At 46.7% G+C, this 20,392-nt stretch overlaps 1 pseudogene; it reads left to right on the top strand.

Moving 5' to 3' along the window:
- The window catches only part of LOC147110194 (uncharacterized), a 305,775-nt pseudogene extending 285,652 nt beyond the window's left edge, over window positions 1–20,123 (top strand).
- The last annotated feature ends 269 nt before the right edge of the window (window positions 20,124–20,392 follow it).

Genomic DNA, 20,392 nt, shown 5'->3' with positions numbered 1-20,392 from the left:
GGGTGGGGTATATCAGTGTTACAGTGAGGGGTGTGGGGTATATCGGTGTTACAGTGAGGGGTGTGGAGTATATCAGTGTTACAGTGAGGGGTGTGGGGTATATCAGTGTTACAGTGAGGGGTGTGGGGTATATCAGTGTAACAGTGAGGGGTGTGGGGTATATCAGTGTTACAGTGAGGGGTGTGGGGTATATCAGTGTTACAGTGAGGGGTGTGGGGTATATCAGTGTTACAGTGAGGGGTGTGGGGTATATCAGTGTTACAGTGAGGGGTGTGGGGTATATCAGTGTTACAGTGAGGGGTGTGGGGTATATCAGTGTTACAGTGAGGGGTGTGGGGTATATCAGTGTTACAGTGAGGGGTGTGGGGTATATCAGTGTTACAGTGAGGGGTATGGGGTATATCAGTGTTACAGTGAGGGGTGTGGGGTATATCAGTGTTACAGTGAGGGGTGTGGGGTATATCAGTGTTACAGTGAGGGGTGTGGGGTATATCGGAGTGTTACAGTGAGGGGTGGGGTATATCAGTGTAACAGTGAGGGGTGTGGGGTATATCAGTGTTATAGTGAGGGGTGTGGGGTATATCAGTGTTACAGTGAGGGGTGCGGGGTATATCAGTGTTACAGTGAGGGGTGTGGGGTATATCGGAGTGTTACAGTGAGGGGTGTGGGTTATATCAGTGTTACAGTGATGGGTGTGGGGTATATCGGAGTGTTACAGGGAGGGGTGTGGGGTATATCGGAGTGTTACAGTGAGGCGTGGGGTATATCAGTGTTACAGTGAGGGGTGTGGGGTATATCAGTGTTACAGTGAGGGGTGTGGGGTATATAAGTGTTACAGTGAGGGGTGTGGGGTATATCAGTGTTACAGTGAGAGGTGTGGGGTATATCAGTGTTACAGTGAGGGTGTGGGGTATATCAGTGTTACAGTGAGGGGTGTGGGGTATATCGGAGTGTTACAGTGAGGGGTGTGGGGTATATCAGTGTTACAGTGAGGGGTGTGGGGTATATCAGTGTTACAGTGAGGGGTGTGGGGTATATCAGTGTTACAGTGAGGGGTGTGGGGTATATCAGTGTTACAGTGAGGGGTGTGGGGTATATCAGTGTTACAGTGAGGGGTGTGGGGTATATCAGTGTTACAGTGAGGGGTGTGGGTTATATCAGTGTTACAGTGAGGGGTGGTGTATATCAGTGTTACAGTGAGGGGTGTGGGGTATATCAGTGTTACAGTGAGGGGTGTGGGGTAGATCAGTGTTACAGTGAAGGGTGTGGGGTATATCAGTGTTACAGTGAGCGGTGTGGGGTATATCAGTGTTACAGTGAGGGGTGCGGGGTATATCAGTGTTACAGTGAGGGGTGTGGGGTATATCAGTGTTACAGTGAGGGGTGTGGGGTATATCAGTGTTACAGTGAGGGGTGTGGGGTATATCAGTGTTACAGTGAGGGGTGTGGGGTATATCAGAGTGTTACAATGAGGGGTGTGGGGTATATCAGTGTTACAGTGAGGTGTGTGGGGTATATCAGTGTTACAGTGAGGGGTGTGGGATATATCAGTGTTACAGTGAGGGGTGTGGGGTATATCAATGTTACAGTGAGGGGTGTGGGGTATATCAGTGTTGCAGTGAGGGGTGTGGGGTATATCAGTGTTACAGTGAGGGGTGTGGGGTATATCGGAGTGTTACAATGAGGGGTGTGGGGTATATCAGTGTTACAGTGAGGGGTGTGGGGTATATCAGTGTTACAGTGAGGGGTGTGGGGTATATCAGTGTTACAGTGAGGGGTGTGGGTTATATCAGTGTTACAGTGAGGGGTGTGGGGTATATCAGTGTTACAGTGAGGGGTGTGGGGTATATCAGTGTTACAGTGAGGGGTGTGGGGTATATCAGTGTTACAGTGAGGGGTGTGGGGTATATCAGTGTTACAGTGAGGGGTGTGGGGTATATCAGTGTTACAGTGAGGGGTGTGGGTTATATCAGTGTTACAGTGAGGGGTGTGGGGTATATCAGTGTTACAGTGAGGGGTGTGGGTTATATCAGTGTTACAGTGAGGGGTGTGGGGTATATCAGTGTTGCAGTGAGGGGTGTGGGGTATATCAGTGTTACAGTGAGGGGTGTGAGGTATATCAGTGTTACAGTGAGGGGTGTGGGGTATATCAGTGTTACAGTGAGTGGTGTGGGGTATATCAGTGTTACAGTGAGGGGTGTGGGGTATATCAGTGTTACAGTGAGGGGTGTGGGGGTATATCAGAAGGGAATTGGATAAGTGCCTGAAGGAAAAAGAATTGCAGGGCTCTGGGGAAAGGGTGGGGGAGTGGGACTTGCTGAAGCGCTCTTGCAGAGAGCTGGCACGGGCTCGACGGGCCGTAAGGCCTCCTTCTGTGCTGTAACCAGTCTATGATTCTGTAGAGCCAGAGATGTACAACAACAATAACTTGTATTTAAATAGCACCTTTAACGTCGTAAAATGTCCCAAGGCGGTTCACAGGAGTATTTTAAGACAAACAATTTTGACACCGAGCCACATAGGGATAAATTTGGACAGGCCACTAAAAGCTTGGTCAACGTGGGAGGTTTTAATGAGCGTCTTCAAGGAGGAAAGAGAGGTAGCGAGGCAGAGAGGTTTCGGCAGGGAATTCCAGAGCTGAGGGCCTGGGTAACAGAAGGCACGGCCACCAATGGCTGAGCGATTATAATCAGGGATGCACAAGAGGGCAGAATTAGAGGAGCGCAGATATCTCGGGGGGGTGGGGGGGGCGGAGTTGTGGGCTGAAGGAGATTAGAGATAGGAAGGGGCAAGTCCATGAGGGGTTTGAAAACAAGGATGAGATTTTTGAAATCGAGGTGCTGCTTAACCGGGAGCCAGTGTAGGTCAGTGAGCACAGGGGAGATGGGCGAACGGGACTTGGTACGAGTTAGGACACGGGCAGCCGAGTTTTGGATGACCTCCAGTTTACATAGGGTGGAATGTGGGAGGCCAGCCAGGAATAGTCAAGTCTAGAAGTAACAAAGGCATGGGTCAGGGTTTCAGCAGCGGATGAGATGAGGCAAGGGCGGAGACGGGCGATGTTACGGAGGTGGAAGTAGGTGGTCTTTGTTACGCTGCGGATATGTGGTCGGAAGCTCATTTCAGGGTGAAATATGACACCAATGTTGTGAACAGTGTGGTTCAGCCTCAGACAGATGTTAGGGAGAGGGATGGAGTCAGTGACGAGGGAACAGAGTTGGTGGCGGGGACCAAAAGCAATGGCTTCGGCCTTCCCAATATTTAATTGGAGAAACTTTTGCTCATGTTGGTCAAGCAGTCTGACAGTTTAGACGCCGTGGAGGGGTCGAGGGAAGAGGTAGTGAGCTGGAGCTGGGTGTCGTCAGCGTACATGTGGAAACTGACGCTGTGTTTTTGGAAGATGTCGCCAATGTTGTGTATGTACCTTTAAGAGAATAACTGGTCTCGGACTGCAGTATCGGCAGTGACCACCTCTGTATAAAAGGCGCTAGTGAGCCTCTGTGTTTTTAGTTTCACTATTGACTTCCACCAGTAAAGACTTAGTTTGTTCACTCCTGCTGTCCGTGTCTCAATTATTCACGGACGTAACACTGGCGACGAGTAAGAAACGAACTTACCTGCAACTTGGCAGCACCTCAGATGACGTTATTGAAGGTCGAAGCCAGAAGAAAGAAAATAAATAAATAAATAAAATCCAAAGAAACTCGAGAAACGGGCGTCGACCGTGGGCAACCGCCCTCCAAATCGTCGGATTGAAAACTTGCAGGCGAGACTGTCCAGAGCCAGGCTTGGTTCCTCGGTCTGTGGTTTCCCAGCTAATTGGGCTGGTGGCAGGTAGTGCACTGATCCTTCCTGGGCTGCGGCGGGCTAGAGCTCGATCGGGTGGCTTTTCAACGGGGCCGGGCAGCGAGTCGGGAAGCAAAGAGAGAGAGAGAGGGTGGAGCACACAGGGCGCGGCCGGTGCTTCGAAGCCGGGCAGCGTTCGGACCTAAGAAGAGGGAGGGAAGTGTCCCAGAGGGTCCGCTCCACGACGGGAAAATAATAAAAGAAAAAAAATCAATATTAAACGCGCAAGAAACCGTGGAAAGCAGCGCTAACAACAGCGGGGAAGAAGGCAAAGCACAGGAGGTGCCATTTTGTTAAATCGGGGAAGAAGGCAAAGCGCGGGAGGCGCCATTTTAGATTTGCAAGATGCCGAAGACTGGCTGTATCACTCCTTTTGATAATACAATAGAGGACTGGACCACGTATGTGGAAAGAGTCGAGGTATATTTCGAGGCAAACGAAATAGCGGAGGGGAAAAAGGCATCGATATTGCTAAACTTAATGGGCGCTAGAACGTACGGCCTATTGCGGGACCTGATTACTCCAGCCAAACCGAAGGCAAAGAGTTTTAACGAAATTGTTGTTGTCCTACAGGAACACTTAAACCCTGCACCGCTGTTGATAGCAGAAAGATTTAAATTCCACAGGAGAACTCAGCACAAAGATGAGAGCAATGCTGAGTATCTTACGGAACTACGCAAGCTATCAAAGCACTGCCAGTTCGGAGCAGGACTGGCAGATACCCTACGGGACAATTTGTCTGTGGACTCCTGAGTGAAGGAACACAGAAGAAGTTACTCTCAGAGAAAGAGCTGACGCTAGATAAGGCTTTCAGCGTGGCAGTATCGTATGAAGCAGCAGCCAGGGGAGCTGCAGAAATTCAACAAAAACCACAGGAATACGGCACCCACGAAATGACACGGGGATTTGCAAAATGTTATCGCTGCGGCAGAACTAACCATGACCAGAAGGACTGCTGGTCCAAAGACAAAATATGCAGGCAATGCGGGAAGATGGGACACATTGCACGAGTTTGCAGGTCTGGGAAGAAGACCAGCGACAACAAAAAGGCTACTAAGGAACCGTACAAGAAAGTACAAAAGATGACGGACAGTAGTTCCGAAGACCAGATGAGCGATAGTGAATCCGGGAACAGGAGACTAAGCTGTCTCAAACTTCACAATGTAATCGCAAAAGAGGATCACCGAACCATTTGGGTCACCCTCACGATAGCAGGGTCCCAAGTTAAAATGGAATTGGATACAGGATCAGCGCTAACCGTCATGAATCGACGAGACTACGAGCGGCTATTTTCACACATACCCTTGAGAGAGACATCCATCGTCTTGACGATGTATACGGGGCAAAAAGTATACCCCAGAGGAAAAATGAGGGTGCCTGTCGAATACAACGGCAAGAAAATATGGAAATTGTATCTCTACATACTGCCAAATGGTGGACTACCGTTATTGGGACGGGAATGGATCAGGAAGATAAACTTAGATTGGCACTCCATTCATGCAATGACGGTGGACGGTAAAAAAGATGAAGACGTCACTCCTGGACGGTTGTCAACAATCTTAGCTAACGCCAAAGAGGTATTTCAACAAGAACTGGGCACGCTTAAAGGCGTAACCACCTCGATAAAAATAGAAGAGAATGCAGTTCCCAAGTTTTTCAAAGCAAGACCGGTACCATATGCAATTCGCCCAGCCGTCGAGGCAGAGCTGGAGAATCTGGAGAAGGCGGGCGTGTTGTCTAAGGTCGACTGGAGCGAGTGGGCGACACCCATCGTTCCTGTCATGAAGAAAACGTTAAGCAATAAGTCCGGGGAGCCAAGGAAGATTCGCATCTGTGGGGATTTCAAGGTGACGGTGAACCCAGTCCTTCACACAGTACAATATCCTCTTCCAAGGATAGAAGACATCTTCGCCTCACTGTCCGGAGGGAAGCGTTTTACAAAAATTGACTTAGCACAAGCATATTTGCAGATGGAGGTTGAAGAGTCCTCTAGGAAGTATCTCACGATAAACACTCACAAAGGTCTTTACCAGTATCATCGATTGCTATTCGGAGTAGCATCGGCTCCGGCGATATGGCAAAGAGCGATGGAACAAGTCCTGCAAGGGATTCCGGGGACTCAGTGTTACTTGGACAACATCCTTGTAACAGGTGAAGATGACAGTGAACACCTTAACAACCTAGAACAGGTGCTCACTAGACTACGGGAACATGGGCTGCGAGACAACCGCCCCAAGTGCGAATTTTTTAAGAAACTGATATCGTATTGTGGCCATGTGATTGATGAAGAGGGGTTACATAAGTCCCCTGACAAAATTGAAGCGGTTGTTAAGGCCCCAGCGCCTGAAAATGTGTCACAACTGAGGTCATTCCTCGGATTGGTGAATTACTATCATAAGTTTTTGCCGAATTTGTCGACAATTCTGCACCCACTGAACGCCCTGCTACGAATGGGGGTAGCATGGAAATGGAGCGATGATTGTAAGCGTGCTTTTCAGAAGAGTAAGGACTTAATCACTTCAAGGGAAGTATTGGCTCACTACAACCCAGCACTCCCAATCAGGCTGGCGTGTGATGCGTCTCCCTACGGCATTGGGGCGGTACTGTCACATAAATTCCTTGATGGTTTAGAGAGGCCGATAGCTTTTGCGTCACGCTCGTTAACTTCTGCCGAGCGTAACTACGCCCAGATTGACAGTGAGGCCTTCAGCCTAGTGTGGGGGGTGAAGAAGTTCAATCACTACCTGCACGGTCAAAAATTTACTCTACTAACCGATCATCAACCTCTTGTCTCCATTTTCAACCCTCAGAAGGGCGTACCGATAATGACAGCACAACTGCTGCAGAGATGGTCCCTTTTCCTAGGGGCACACCAATATGACATCGAGTACAAAGGAACTAAACAGCATGGAAATGCTGATGGATTGTCACGTCTACCGTTGTCGACGGTGGAAGAAGAAGACCTTGCAGTGGATCCAATGGAGTTATTCCACTCGACCATAGTCGAATGTCTCCCTGTGACGAATGCAAACATAGAAAAGGAAACACGGAATGACCCGACACTATCACGGGTCTATGATTTAATGGTGAAGGGATGGCCAGCACATGGCGAACCACTGCTGCCAGCATTCTCTCCGAGAAGAGAACAGCTGTCAGTGTGCAGAGGAACCTTGATGTGTGGATCCAGAGTAGTAATTCCACCTAAGTTGACGGATAGAGTGCTCAATGAGCTTCATGAGGGTCATCTGGGTGGGGTAAAAATGAAGAACTTAGCCAGAGCGTTTGTGTGGTGGCCGGGAATCGATAGAGAAATCGAAGAGATGACCAAGGGCTGTGCAGGATGCCAGAAGGTCCAAAATGCCCCACCACAAGCTCCTCGGCATCCATGGGAGTGGCCCTCATCTCCATGGCAAAGGGTGCACATTGATTTTGCTGGTCCCTTCATGGACTCAATGTTTTTAATTGCGGTGGATGCACATTCAAAGTGGCCAGAGGTAATAAAAATGTCCTCAACCACCACGGAAAAAACTATCACAGTTTTACGAACCTTTTTCGCCAGGAATGGGCTGCCTGAACAGATTTGCTCTGACAATGGACCACAGTTTGTGTCTGAAGAGTTCCGGAGGTTCTTAAAGAACAATGGTGTTAAGCATTACACATCTGCCCCATATCATCCAGCCACTAATGGATTGGCCGAGAGGTTTGTCCAAACATTCAAGAAGGCTATCAAGGCAATGTGTAATGAAGATATACCCCTACAACACAAGGTGGACAACTTCTTGTTTGCCTACCGGAATGCGACACATGCGGTTACCAACCAAACTCCAGCCATGATGTTCTTCAATCGAAGACTACGATGCCGCTTGGATTTGGTTAAGCCAAACGTCCGAAGAGATGTGGAGAACAGGCAGTTTCAGAATATGAATGAAAGGCCGACCAGGAGTTTTAAGATAGGTCAACCAGTTTTGGCCCGGGACTACCGCACTGAGAAATGGCAGCCAGGAACGATTTGTACACGACAAGGACCTCTCATGTATACCGTGGACGTTGGGGAGAGCATTGTAAGACGCCATGCTGACCAGATTCTAGAGTCACTGGAAAACGTCAACTCCACACCACGATCTGATACACCTGGTAATGAAATCGACGTTCCAATTGCAGCTACCGCAGAACCGGTAATATTGGAAGCAGATGAACCAAACAACGACATTGATCCCGACTCAACATTGCCAGAAGAACCTGATACCCCAAAGAGGCGTTATCCAGACAGAATCAGGAAGCCTCCTCAAAGACTGAACTTATAATTGCTTAAACTTAACCAATGTATCTAGCAACAGTAATTGTGATTGTAATTAGTTATCATTTAGTTGTTAAATGAATGTTATGTACTGTTTATCTAAAAGGGGAGGAATTGTTGCGTACGTACCTTTTAAGAGAATAACTGGTCTCGGACTGCAGTACCGGCAGTGACCACCCCTGTATCAAAGGCGCTAGTGAGCCTCTGTGTTTTTAGTTTCACTATTGACTTCCACCAGTAAAGGCTTAGTTTGTTCACTCCTGCTGTCCGTGTCTCAATTATTCACGGACGTAACAGCCAAGGGGCAACATGTAGATGAGAAATAGGAGGGGGCCAAGGATAGATCCTTGGGGGACACCAGAGGTAACGATGTGGGAGCGGGAAGAGAGGCTAACTGATATTCTGATCATTTCCGCACAGTATGATCCCAGCCCCAGACATATCCCTCACTGCGGAGAGAGAGCGAGGCAGAGACTGTGAGGGAGCAGATACGTAGAGAGGAAAAGAAACACTGGGGTAGAATTTGACTTATTGTAGGTGCTATGGTACAAACCAGGAGATTGTGAATCAGCCACTCATTTTGCACCAATGGAAATAAAACTCGGGAGAGATGTAGGGCAGGACCCCGGTTCATTCCTGGAGACGGGACTGATTGTATACCCTGTGTTCATGCCCAGTGATACTGCACACCAGGAGCAGAGCCTGATCAATGTGACCCTGTGACACCTCGAGTGGGAGGGGCTCCGGCCACTTTGTGACATCGCTCCTTGCTGCTGTGTGATTGGCCCCTGGCTCCCGTGTGATGTCACCTGGAGACAGGGCCCCGCCCCTGGTTACGGCCCATCAGTGGGATGTCAGTGTCTGTATCTACCCCGTGCTGTACCTGCCCTGGGACTGTTTGCTGGGACAGTGTAGAGGGAGCTTTACTCTGTATCTAACCCGTGCTGTACCTGCCCTGGGAGTGTTTGATGGGACAGTGTAGAGGGAGCTTTACTCTGTATCTAACCCGTGCTGTACCTGCCCTGGGAGTGTTTGATGGGACAGTGTAGAGGGAGCTTTACTCTGTATCTAACCCGTGCTGTACCTGCCCTGGGAGTGTTTGATGGGACAGTGTAGAGGGAGCTTTACTCTGTATCTAACCCGTGCTGTACCTGCCCTGGGAGTGTTTGATGGGACAGTGTAGAGGAAGCTTTACTCTGTATCTAACCCATGCTGTACCTGCCCTGGGAGTGTTTAATGGGGTAGAGGGAGCTTTACTCTATATCTAACCCGTGCTGTACCTGCCCTGGGAGTGTTTGATGGGACAGTGTAGAGGGAGCTTTACTCTGTATCTAACCCGTGCTGTACCTGCCCTGGGATTGTTTGAAGTGACAGTGTTGAGGGAGTTTTACTCTGTATCTAACCCGTGCTGTACCTGCCCTGGGAGTATTTGATGGGATAGTGTAGAGGGAGTTTTACTTTGTATCTAACCCGTGCTGAACCTGCCCTGGGAGTATTTGATGGGACAGTGTAGAGGGAGCTTTACTCTATATCTAACCCGTGCTGTACCTGCCCTGGGAGTATTTGATGGGACAGTGTAGAGGGAGCTTTACTCTGTATCTAACCGTGCTGTACCTGCCCTGGGACAGTTTGAAGGGACAGTGTAGAGGGAGCTTTACTCTGTATCTAACCCCGTGCTGTACCTGCCCTGGGAGTGTTTGATGGGACAGTGTAGAGGGAGCTTTCCTCTGTATCTAACCCGTGCTGTACCTGCCCTGGGAGTGTTTGATGGGACAGTGTAGAGGGAACTTTACTCTGTATGTAACCCGTGCTGTAGTTGCCCTGGGAGTGTTTGAAGGGACAGTGTAGAGGGAACTTTACTCTGTACCTAACCCGTGCTGTACCTGCCCTGGGAGTGTTTGGTAGGACAGTGTAGAGGGAGCTTTACTCTGTACCTAACCCGTGCTGTACCTGCCCTGGGAGTGTTTGGTGGGACAGTGTAGAGGGAGCTTTAATCTGCATCTAACCTGTGCTGTACCTGCCCTGGGAGTGTTTGATGGGACAGTGTAGAGGGAGCTTTACTCTGTATCTAACCTGTGCTGTACCTGCCCTGGGAGTGTTTGATGCGACAGTGTAGAGGGAGCTTTACTCTGTACCTAACCCGTGCTGTACCTGCCCTGGGAGTGTTTGGTGGGACAGTGTAGAGGTAGCTTTACTCTGTATCTAACCCGTGCTGTACCTGCCCTGGGAGTGTTTGATGGGACAGTGTTGAGGGAGCTTTACTCTGTACCTAACCCGTGCTGTACCTGCCCTGGGAGTGTTTGATGGGGCAGTGTAGCGGGAGCTTTACTCTCTATCTAACCCGTGCTGAACCTGCCCTGGGACTGTTTGATGGGGCAGTGTAGAGGGAGCTTTACTCTGTATCTAACCCGTGCTGTACCTGCCCTGGGAGTGTTTGATGGGACAGTGTCGAGGGAGCTTTACTCTGTACCTAACCCGTGCTGTACCTGCCCTGGGAGTGTTTGATGGGGCAGTGTAGCGGGAGCTTTACTCTGTATCTAACCCGTGCTGAACCTGCCCTGGGACTGTTTGATGGGACAGTGTAGAGGGAGCTTTACTCTGTATCTAACCTGTTCTGTACCTGCCCTGGGACTGTTTGGTGGACAGTGTAGAGAGAGCTTTACTTTGTTTCTAACCCACTGTACCTGCCCTGGAGGTATTTGATGAGAGCTTTACTCTGTAACAGAGGATTACATGGGATATACAGCACAGAACCAGGCCATTCGGCCCAGCCAGCGCATGCCGGTGTTTATGCTCCGCTCGAGCCTCCTCCCGTCTCACCTCATTGACACTGTTAATTCTTTCTGTGTCTTTAGATTTGAACTTCTCTTTTACCAGGTTTATCCGAGTCTTGTAGTTACAATTTAACTGAAAGTACTGCTGTGGATTTGCCTTTCCTATTCCAGTTAGCACCTTAGGTCTGATCAGAGACTGAGCAAACCTCCCAAAACATGAGGAGTGATCTGATCGAGCTGTTTAAAAAGAAAATCCAGCACCATCTTCTCAAGGCAACTAGGGATGGGCATTAAAGATGGTCTTGTTAGCATTGACCACATCCTGAGTAAAACTTAAAAAGGGAATTGACAAGGTAGCTGATTTCCAAGAGTGATTTTTCTAATAGTGAATTCTGTAATCAAGCGACATCAAATTAAAATTAGAACTAAGCTGTTGAAAATTCAATCCAGGAAAATAATCTTAAAGCAAAATATTGTGTGAATGTGAAATGCACTACCACAGGAGGCCATTGATGCAGATTTAATTCAGGTATTTAAAAGTGGATAGATTCTTAGGTTGTATCGATATTAATTGAATGGAGAAAGTGGGGAAAATGAGGTTAAAAGAGTAGATCTACCATAGTTAACAACATGGTGAAGCTTGCTGAAAGGTCTTTTGCTGTGTACCTTGAAGTTACCAGACTGATCTCGACTATGACGTTCGGGTGAGTGTGGATAATGTCACACTGAGGGGGAGGAATCAGAGACATTCACTATGGGTGTCCTTGAACAACTGGCTCAAAAACAGCAGTACCGAAAAACCTGCTGTAAGGTTTTTGTGTACAATTGGCTCTGGAATGTTGCATGTGAGCATAAAGAAGGTGAGGAAGAATAATTTAGAAATGGGATGGTGTGTGGGAGCATTTTTAGCCATTTTGTTTTGCCTTCCCAGACATCCTCTGGAGCATGGTAGCACCAACACTGATTGTAGAAGGTCTTGAGACAACTTTCCTTCAAGACATTCCAACATCATGCTGCCACGATATTGATGGCTCCCAATAAAGGCTGGCTGTGCCGACCCATTCAAGTGGTGTGGAGGATATTCTTTTAAATATTGGCAGATCTGACAGGGTAGCTAATCTTACAATTGTAGTTTGTGAAGATTACAGATAAAATGCCCAGATGTATCAGAAATTACATTCATTTTATGTCTCCAGATTCTGGAGAAGCTGAAAGACATTGCCGTTTATCTTTCCAAAGACGATTGGACAGAGCTAAGTGAATGGGTCGACATCCGTTATAAGAAAGTGCAGCAGAACTATGAAACCATGCTTGCAGTAGGTTTGTACAAAATCAATTATTTTCTTGCTTTCAACATTTCTCCCTTCCTCTCCTGAACACTCTGATTCGTACTGCCATACAATTCTTCCAATATTACACCCAAGTGGATGTTCTCCTCATATGTGGTTAGATATTTTGGTTGGGATTTTACATTTCACCGCTGCTGGCACACATCAGGAACACATATCAGGAAATGCAGCACCCCCAGCCTGTGATTCGCTGAATATTAATTTACTTGCCTTGAAAAAATCCTGTCTGAGTGTATGTAGGCTTGTGATATGGGGACAGCGCAGCTGATCCCGATCTCACCTGACTATCAGAACACCTCCTGTTATACCTGTGTGGCTTTCCCCCCACTTTTTGTGCAAAACGACTAAATGATTGTCATTAAAACTAAATGAAGGATAAAAGCAGTAAATATTGGAATAAGGGAGGAAAGCTCTACATCTCAGATGCCATCAAGGACCTTCCTTTCCCTCGGTACTGAGAGTGACCGTCAGCTGTCACAAATGTAAATCTTCCTTTGGACTCTCCAATGGGTCCAATAGGGATCAGTGGCATAAAAATCTGGGAGAACAGGACTCTTAGAGGGCATGGACCTGAGTGCTGTGCTCCCAGCTCCCCAACATAACATAAAAGCTCCTTTTCCTCTGATCAGTCTGGGCTGGATTTAAATCCAGATGCCATTGATGAAAGGAAAGCCTCTGTGCTGCTCTTACCTGATATTATTCTAAAATGGTTCGATTCAACAGATGCCTTATGTTAGTAAGTTAAGTCAAATTAAATACAGGCAATTATCAACTGTAGATGAGTGGAATATTTTAATTTTCACAGGATTGAATGTACCAAATCCAGCGTTCATGTCAAGACCTAGCAGTGGGCACCAACCCCGTGTGTATGTTTCTTGTGACTCGGATGAGGAGTGGACGCCTAAACTTCTTGTGAAAAACCCACCAAGTAAATTGAATGTGTTTTCTTTGTTAAAGTATTAAATGTGCTTTTTTAACACCCTGATTATAACCAGTTTGTCCAGCAGCTAGTACAGATTTTTGTCAGGAGGCAGTTACTTTGAAGTTTTGGAGAGCTGGAGATTTAAGTAAATTGTCTGATCACATTTTCCCTTCTACTTGTGTAAGTTTTCTTTTCCAATTTTATCTGCATAATGTATTGATTTTTTTGGAGCCTAAATAAACTAGATATTTTTAGAATCGTTATGTTGTTAACATAATAAACTGAAATCTGAGATTATCTCAATCAGCAGTGATGTCTTACTTTCTCTCCAAGAGGTGAGATTCTTTAAGCCTCTCTTTAAGAATGAAGATACCAAGAAGACTAAGAACGAGAATACCAGAAAGGTAATTCAAAGTAAACAGAAATTCATATCAAACTAATAAATCGAGATGGAAACAAACTGCTAGATATTCACAGCAGGCCTGTCAGCATCTGAAGGATATATCGATACAAGTTCCCACCCAAACATTAACCAGTCTTTCTCCTTCAGACACGAATTGAGCTGCTACACACTTCCAGCATTTTCTGTCTTTATCTCAGATTGCTAGAAAACAATTTTTCTTTTTAATTTTGCTACATGACTTCCCAATTTGCGTCCCATGGTCCCTGGCAACTTGGTTCTATTTGTATTTATATTTCTTACATAAGATAAGAATTAGGAGCAGGAGTCGGCCATATGGCCCTTCGAGCCTGCTCCGCCATTCAATAAGATCATGGCTGATCTTTGGCTCATCTCCACTCTCCCGCCCGGCCCCATATCCCTCGAGTCCCCTAGAGTCCAAAAGTCTATCTAGCTCAGCCTTGAATATACTCAACGACTGAGCATCCACAGCCCTTTGGGGCAGAGAATTCCAAAGATTCACAAACCTCTTAGTGAAGAAATTCCTCCTCATCTCAGTCTTAAATGGCTGACCCCTTATCCTGAGACTATGCCCCCTAGTTCTAGACTCTCCAGCCAGGGGAAACAGTCTCTCAGCACTTACCCTGTCAATCCCCCTCAGAATCTTATATGTTTCAATGAGATCACCTCTCATTCTTCTAAACTCCAGGGAGTATCGGCCCAATCTCCTCAATCTCTCCTCACAGGACAACCCTCTCATCCCAGGGATCAATCTAGTGAACCTTCGTTGCACCACCTCTAAGGCAAGAATGTCCTTCCTCAGATAAGGAGACCCAAACTGTGCACAGTTCTCTTGGTTGCTTACTTGTCCTTGAAATTCATGGCCAGGAGATTTGGAAAGGCCTTTTAGCGCTGTTGGTGGATAAATCCTCCACCAGCATCCCAAAAGCTGTGAATATCAGCAGCTTCAAATATCTGCAAATTAATCAAAACATGGATATAAATTTTATATGTTGCTCATGAGGCTCCATAATATGGATCTAGCTGGTTCATGAAGACAAAACCCCTTGGTCACTGCTGCTGTACTAACATTTCAAGGTTCCTCTTCCTGTCGTTGTAATCAAGAATTGCAATACTAACATCTGAAGGTTCCTAGATTTTCCAGTGGTTATAGTCAAGATTTGCATTTCTCATGTTGGGAACTAGATTCGAGGGGCAACATATCCGGTGACGCAGGGCTGCAGAAAGATCCAACTTCATTTTGGTGACCGTTATGTCCCACTATTCACTGGAACTCACTGAGACACTTCCAAAGATGCACACAAATTTGTCCAAGAACGGAAAGTGTTGAAAATAAATGTTTCAATGTTTGACAGCACATTAACAGGAACTTTACATGAACATTGGATAAAACACCCAAGTGGCTACCCTTGTGTGTTGTTAGTTGGTATGATTGCACTAGGATGAGGGTGAGTGTGAGGGGTGGCTAGTGAGATGGGGATGTGATAATGTAGATAGAGAGGGATGGGTGGAGGTGCAAGGTAAGTTGGTGTAAGGATGTGCAGGAGTAGGGTAGGGAAGGCAGAGTGATGGGGATGTGTTGAGAGGTACAGCGGGATGAGGTTGAGAGTGGCTTTGTACTAACGTTTCATGATCTAATGAGATCATTGAAATGTTTGCGCCACAGCACCCAGGTCCTCCTGACCACATCCCTGCTTGTGCCCTCCTGTGCAATGTGCAACCAGGCTGTTTTGTTCTCCTGGGGAGGTGTCTTCCGCCCATCCGAAGGGAAGAGGACCTCCCTGCATGCTCTGACTCCGTAAGTATATGGAGGGAGACATGGGAGAGCCTGGGTGCAGCCCTGCCCCTCTGTGCAGTGATTGTCAGTGTTTGCAGCACTTCAATGCTGTAGAACACTGACAGCACAAATGTCAAAAGAAAGTTGGCCATGGTCCCTTTAAAGAAACTGGCTGATGACACTTCATGAATGATGTCACTAGACCCGCTTCCTCTAATTGGTCCGGAAAAAACGCTGGGCGGGCTTAACAAGCCCCATCAATGCAAATTCATTTTCCAGAGCGGGATGGAGCTAGCCACTGACATCACCCACCCCGGACCCACCGAGGTAAGCAATATCCCGGCCGCCATGTCATCCTCACAACTTACTTTCTCACCTAGCTTTGTATCATCAGCAAACCTGGATACATTACACTCGGTCCCTTAATCTAAGTCATTAATATAGATTGGAAATAGCAGAGGCCCCAGCACTGATCCTGGTGGCACCCCATTAGTAACAGCCTGCCACCCTGAAAATGACCCATTTATTCCTACTCACTGTTTTCTGTCCTTTAAACCAATCCTCTATCCAACCTTACCCTAACCCCCAACCCCATGAGCCCTTATCTTCTAGGACAACCTTTCATGTAATACCTTATCAAAAGCGTTTTGAAAATCCTAATATACTACATCCACTGGTTCCCCTTTATCTACCCTGTCAGTTACATCCTCAACAAACTCGGATCAATTTGTGAAACACTATTTCCCTTTCAGAAAACCATGCTGACTCTGCCCAATCATATTGTGATTTTCTAATTGCCCTGTACCACTTCCTTAATAATGGATTCCATAACTCCATGTTCCACAGAATGAAGGTATTTGTTACCAGTTGCTTGTGTACATCAGGCGGAATATAATGTTCGTTTTTAGGCATTGTCAAACATTACCTCTCTTTTAGCGATCACACGTAGTTTGGGAAGACCAAAGGTGAAGTAGTAAAACTATGTGTCAAATCTGCTCCTGTCCCATTTTCCTGAAGGCATGATTCATGAGTAGATATGTTTCCTAGTCTGGGCTGGCTTATTTTGCAGCCCTTTTGGCAATTGCTAAATGGCTGTTCTTCATGTGTTCAGCTCTTCATTGTCGGAGAAAATCGAATCTGGTTTCGTATATACGCACAAACACTTTCCAGAAGTGATGATTAGTTAGCAATCAGTGGAAATCCTGGTTAATTTTATTCCCTTCCTTGCAAAAGGGTGCTGAGGTTAATTGTATTAATTTTACCACATTTGCTGAGATCACCAAATTGAACACAGGAGTACAGAATCAAACATGGGAACGTTCTGACCTGTGTGGCTCAGGACTACACTGGGGAGCGACAGCATTTATCCAACGGGTAGTTGGGTAGGTTTGTTTATTAAATATGCTACAACAACTAATGGAGAGGAAAAATAGACAAACACTTTGACTTGTACATAATCTCTTTAGTATTACAGGCAGTCTTGAGGCAGCTATTCTTTAATTCAGGAGCGGTGAGGGACAGTTTTACCGTCACATTCTGCATTTCAGAACCAAAAAGCTCCATCACAGATGGCGTCCCATTTAGAAGAGGATAAAGCTGAAGTTTCCAGGGGCTTCACTGAGGACACTGCCTCAGGTATGGAAGAGACAGCTCCAGTTAAAAAGATCAACAGAGAAACGAGTACTTTGGTTTGTGAAAGTGAAGCTCGTAGTGAATTCAGTAAAGGTATTTGTCCTGGAATAAAGGATTTCAGTAAAGTATTTCTATTTTGAATAATTGAGGGTGTTTTAATGAGGAAGAGATGCTCTATGTTGATAATGTGACCACTACCGTAGTCATTCAAATCAGATTAACACAGTGTCTTGCATTATTATGTAAATGTCTTCTGTGCAACCAGAAACAAACCTTACATGCAAGAATATTACAATTAATTGGTTCAATTTTTGTTCATAATCTTTTTGATTTATTCCACAGTTGTCTGTACTGGAAAGATCTTGGGGTCAGCAAATGAGGAAACAACCAAAGAGACTGAAAGCAGAAGACACAGTTTGAGAAAGAGAGAGAGAAAAGTTTACACTGAAGAAAGGGAACTTTGTGACGATAATTACCTGTGTATGTGCAAAGTAACCTATCCATTTCCTCAGGGCAGGAATAATTTATTGGGCGTTTTGGTGTGATGGCATAGGGGCCTTGGTAGGCCGGGGGATTGGTGGAGCAATGCAGCATGTCAGAGTGGTGGGGCAGGAGTGCAGGCCTGTGTTTGCCCACAAACAGGCACCGATTGTTCTTTATCATTGAGGAAAAACAATCACAAATATGATCCCCAAACTATTGATAATAATTCTGGAATCTTCTAATGAAATATTATAGGACTTTCAGTAATCATAAACTAATGGCCCCTGATTACAGGGAATAGCAGCTCCTTGTCTAAGATATTAAAGCATCCTATACCAGCCTACAGCAGGACCTGGACAACATCCAGGCTTGGGCTGACAAGCGGCAGCTAACATTCAAACTTATGAATGTCAAGCAGTGGCCATCTCCAAAGAATTGACGATGCAGCCAGAATTAAGTTGGGAGTCAGCATGGTTTGGGAAGGTTGTGTGGAGATGATGACATAACTGAAAGGGCAAAGTTGAGAAGTGGCACTGACCCCGAGAGTGATTTGCCTGATGGTTTAGAGGGACTTTTCTAACTGGATTGGCCGATTGAGCTTCATTCAAAGAATGAGGAAGCTTTCACCGATAGGAAGCAAAGCCCAAGGGGGAAAATTGAGTCGCGCCCCGCGGCCGAAATTCACCGGTAGCGCCCCAAGACCCCTGCGTTAACATTGATATAACCACGAATTGTACTTCCAAAAGAAACTTCTAGATCTTTCATTACACTGACAATTTCTCTTTCTTCCTTCTCCAGCAGCTCACCAAGTGCACCGAGATGAGTCTCATCCTTGCCCTCATTGCAATGTTGCTTTTACCACTGCAGAGTTTCTTCAGAAGCACATCAGGAGACATCCTGAATCCTGTGGACAAATTTCAGCAGGACAATCTTCGCCTCCCAGCACAAAATATCTTTGACAACGCGAAAGTGGGCAGGGATCATTCACACTCTCTGTCCAGAGGAGAGAATTTATAAAATCAGGTGATCTTCACCTACGCCAGCGTATCCACACAGGAGAGAGGCCGTATAAATGTACTGAATGTGGAGAGAGTTTCACACAGGCAGGGAACCTCCATACACACCAGCGGATCCACACAGGAGAGAGGCCGTATAAATGTACTGAATGTGGAAAGAGTTTCACACAGGCAGGGAACCTCCATACACACCAGCGGATCCACACAGGAGAGAGGCCGTATAAATGTACTGAATGCGGAGAGAGTTTCACACAGGCAGGGAACCTCCATACACACCAGTGGATCCACACAGGAGAGAGGCCGTATAAATGTACTGAATGTGGAAAGAGTTTCACAGTGTCAGGGAACCTCCATACACACCAGTGGATCCACACAGGAGAGAGGCCGTATAAATGTACTGAATGTGGAAAGAGTTTCACGGTGTCAGGGAACCTCCATACACACCAGCGGATCCACACAGGAGTGAGGCCATATAAATGTACTGAATGTGGAAAGAGTTTCACACAGGCAGGGAACCTGCATACACACCAGTGGATCCACACTGGAGAGAGGCCGTATAAATGTACTGAATGTGGAAAGAGTTTCACACAGGCAGGGAACCTCCATACACACCAGTGGACCCACACAGGAGAGAGGCCGTATAAATGTATTGAATGTGGAGAGAGTTTCACACAGGCAGGGAACCTGCATACACACCAGCGGATCCACACAGGAGAGAGGCCGTATAAATGTACTGAATGTGGCGAGAGTTTCACACAGGCAGGGAACCTCCAGAGACACCAGCGGATCCACACAGGAGAGAGGCCGTATAAATGTACTGAATGTGGAGGCAGTTTCCCACAGGCAGGGAACCTCCATACACACCAGTGGATCCACACAGGAGGCCGTATAAATGTACTGAATGTGGAGAGTTTCACACAGGCAGGGAACCTCCATACACACCAGTGGATCCACACAGGAGAGAGGCCGTATAAATGTGCTGAATGTGGAGAGAGTTTTACAGTGTTGGGACCTCCATACACACCAGCGGATCCACACAGGAGAGAGGCCGTATAAATGTACTGAATGTGGAGAGTTTCACACAGGCAGGGGACCTCCATACACACCAGTGGATCCACACAGGAGAGAGGCTGTGAAAAGGTTAAAAAAGGGCTAAGATGAGGGGATTAAGGAACAGAGCATATCTCCAACCATATAAGGAATTGGTATGAACAATGTCCAGAAGGAAAGTCTGGTGTAGTCGTGGCCAAAGTGCACAAACCGTGAATCACTAACTGAGGAATGTATTGAGAGATAACGTATGGGGTCACAAGACCAATGCACACAGGTCACAAGAATTTGCACCCGAAGCCAACTGTGTGATGAAAGAAATGTATACGTGTAATGCACCTAATTGTAAACAGTAGCCACGACTCAGAACAAAGCCTGTATATAAGGCAGGAGATTTTCAACGATCGGGAACATTCATCCCAGGATGGGTGTCTTCCCTGTCGACTTGTAAATAAAGTTGTTTTACTGAACGCACCTCCGGACTCCGAGTGATTGATTGGGAATAAGGCGGACGTCGACCCTTTATATCACAGGGTCCGTCTAGGGGAGAAGAAGCTCTCCCGGTTTACCCTTACAACTTGGCGTAGTCGGCAGGATCTACCGGATGGGCTGAGTAGAGACATTGTCTCCTCGCATCGAAGCTCAGGGCCGGAGATCCAACGAATCAGAGGCGGAGTCGGGATACATGAGTAAAGCAACTTGGGTGCATGCTAGGAAATTATAGAAATGATAATGTCTGAATAAGTTGAGGAGCTCGGGTTATATAGGATTGGATATAGGGAAAATCCAATCTAGGCGGAGTTAAAACCGCGTAAGCAGGGAAAG

Source organism: Somniosus microcephalus, chromosome 12 (assembly GCF_052327205.1).
Source record: "Somniosus microcephalus isolate GS21.2 chromosome 12, FLI_Smic_1.0, whole genome shotgun sequence".
NCBI classification, from domain to species: domain Eukaryota; kingdom Metazoa; phylum Chordata; class Chondrichthyes; order Squaliformes; family Somniosidae; genus Somniosus; species Somniosus microcephalus.
The sequence above is the reverse complement of the archived record's forward strand: the minus strand, read 5'-3'. Positions and strand labels throughout refer to the sequence as shown.